This window comes from Pinus tabuliformis, chromosome 6 (assembly GCF_031772625.1).
Source record: "Pinus tabuliformis cultivar Carrire ecotype Pingquan chromosome 6, CPIR1, whole genome shotgun sequence".
Lineage (NCBI taxonomy): Eukaryota > Viridiplantae > Streptophyta > Pinopsida > Pinales > Pinaceae > Pinus > Pinus tabuliformis.
This window is the reverse complement of record NC_142292.1, coordinates 172,125,834-172,129,170: the sequence shown is the minus strand read 5'-3', so window position 1 is coordinate 172,129,170 and position 3,337 is coordinate 172,125,834.

Sequence of the window (3,337 nt, the reverse complement as noted above, 5' to 3'; positions counted from 1 at the left end):
CCTTCGAATAACTGAAACAAGCAAACAAACAACAAAAACAAATGTGATAGCGTACAATATTGTATTTAACCTAGTTAACAGGTCAAGGAACATTAAGCCATAAAGATGTAAGATAACACTTCATGTTGGAAATCAATCAGTAGTTGTATTCATATAAATTCAGAAAGAGTGAGTGACCTAGTCGTGAACTTTTACATGAAGCTACATGTATTGACATTAAGAAGCCAATTTTGATCTTAATTTTCCAACTTTTAATTTCAGTCTCCATCGAAGCAAGAGTACTGAGTGACACACTCTTCACGACATGGCCACCCGCTTATATATATTGACATTAAAATTGGTAGAAATTGTGTGAAACGGAGATAACGCGGATCATTACCCACCAATGCCCCTCTACCGCATCTGACCGTGTCAAAATTTTTGGTATTTTTTTGTTTTCACCGCCTTTGTGGCATCCTGATTTTCCCTTGGGGTGAAAATATCAAAGGCTCAGTTTCGATGAAAAAAATTCAAATGCCCCATTAATATAGAAAATGATTTGAGGACATTGAATCAACTAACTTACCTACCCACCACTAAAATTCCCTGCGAGCATAGCAGAAGTTTCTTGGGAAACCTATAATAATACATAATTGTCTCCATCAATCAATCTAGCACCACACTTTTTATATAAGTTTCTTGGGAAACCTATAATAATACATAATTTTCTCCATCAACAAATCTAGAACCACACTTTTTAGATTCCTCTCAGCAACTGCATGGTATGTTTATCTCGATTGCATGTTATTTGAAAGGCATTGTTGGAATATTTTTTAAATTGACCAGATAATCTGAATTTCCAAAAAATTCTACTAGATTTTATCAAAATTTCCCTTATTTTCTAAACCAAATTATAATCTATTCTCTTATTAGAAACTCTTATTAAAAACCCTTATGTAGCTAACTCAGGCCCACCCTCTGTCCCTATTCACATGGATATTGGAAAAATGATTTGAAGACACGAACCTGTTCATGTGGATCCTGGGAAAATAATTTGAGGACACAAAATTCCCCAAATCAATTAATTTACCTACCCAACACTAAACATCCCTAGGAGTGTAGAAGTTTGTTGGGAAAGCTATAATAATAATACATAACCTTCCCATCAACAAATCTAGCACCACACTTTTTAGATTTGTCTCAACAAGGGCGTGGTAGTTTTATGGTCATCCAAAAGTATAAGATAGACTAATGATTTGGCGTTTCTCCAACATTCTCTCCTCAGGTCCGAAATGGATCCAGCAGCGCCTCCAACTACATATGCTAGTCAATGTCATTTCTATTATCAGTTTGTTGACTATGTAGGGATGCTTGTATATCTGAATGTTTCTTTAAAAAATAATTTTTCATGCTATAATGATAGATCGGGAACTGTGGGATCCACATTCTTCGGAACTCAATCTCGATCAGGGACTGTAGGACGGGCGGCTGGAAAAGGATATCATTTCTAATTTCATGTATTTATTTATTTGAATAATTGTTATTATTTGAGTTTATATACCATTAAGTTATTTTATTATGAGTAAAAAATATTTTTAATATATCTAATTTAATTTAAGTAAATAATATACATTTTTTAATTAAAATATTTTTAAAATTTAATTCTTGAACGTGTAGATTTCTAAATAGTAAAAATTTGTAAACTCAACAACTTTCTAAACAGTAAAAATATGTGAACTCAACAAAACCATATACAAAGTTAGTATTTACAATTAGTGAATACAAATAGTCAATCAATAAAAAGTATTGGTCAAAATAGGGTTTATGTTTAGCCTTTATTTATGTCAAAAGTTTTATGTCTGGATTAAGTGACAATAACTCTCAGTGTACATTGAAATTCAAATTCCATAAGTATTAGAAATCTATTCAAAATACAACATTTAATAAAAACAAAAAGATTTTTTATTGCATCGAACAATTGAGTCTACTAATTTTTCATTTTCAAAATAAGTTTTTAAATAGTTGAAATTAGAGAAAGAAAACATATTTAAGAAAACATTATTATAAAATTGATTTAAAAAAACTATTTATATTGATTGATTCTTGAAAATAATTAACTTATTACAAAATTTTAAGCTTTGAATTAATATCCATTTCATGATTTTATTTTTTTAATGTAAATAAACAAGCCTAGATCTATCTAAACCTCGGATCTATCAAGCGTCCGTCAAGAGGAAAAAATCTCTCGAGGTGCAAACCTCATTTTTGAGTGCAAAACTTGAAGAAAGGGTTTTCACCTCAATAGATTTGATCCCTCTTGGTGCTTGATTAATCAGGGTTAAGATGGATCTAGGTTGATTTGAGTCATGTGTGGTCATAGAAAATTTGTTGAACATTTAATTATTTTGATCCTTTTAAATATGCTAAATATGTCTAATATTAATTTGGTCAATTTAATTTTAAATTTTCTTAGCTACCTCATTTTCTTGAGATGAAGAAAAATGTTAGTAACTTGAATGATGAAAAATGATGAAATAAATTTTTTAAGTTCAAAGTGGCAATCTAACAATGTTGAATGATAGAAAATGTGAATAATAATAGTATAGTCAATTACAAACAATCTTCATTATGATCAATCTGAAACTATTTTCTTAATACTATTCTTATTGTCACACCTACTAGTTTTTCCATTTTCTAATATCGACCATATGGAAAGGGCAGTTCAAATTATAGACCATTCAAATATTTAACTTAACGAGCTACTATAGTAAATGTGATATATTGTCTCTGTTTCTCTCCAAATTAATAATAGTTTTCTCCAAAGTCAATCATTGTGACATATGAAGTGGTAATCCCCAAATAAAAGAGGCTATAATAAGAATGTAGCCAATTACAAATAGTTTACAGTTTCAGGAAGAAAATATTTTGGGTAAGTGAACATTTTATTTAGGATGAAAATCAATTATTGTATTTATGGTTGAATTATTGTAACACAAAAGTCAATGCATGTTATGAATAATTTTTATATTCTTACACTGAAAGAGAGCGTGTGTATGTTTTGGTGGTGAGAAGGAGAGACAAGCGGAGATAAACATATAGATGGAGATGGGGAGCGAGGGAAGAAGAGAGAGAAAAGACGGGGAGGTAGGAAGAGATGTAGATATGGAGAGAGATGTGTTAGAGAGAGAGAGAGAGAAGCGGAAGAGAGAGAGACAAAGGGGAAAAGGAAGGGAGAAATAGAGGGCTAGATAGATAATGGATACAGAGTGTGTATGTTTAGGGGGTGAGGTGGAGAGATTAAGAAGGAGAGAAAATGGGAGATAGCGATATAGATGGAGGGGCAAAGATGTGCTTACAC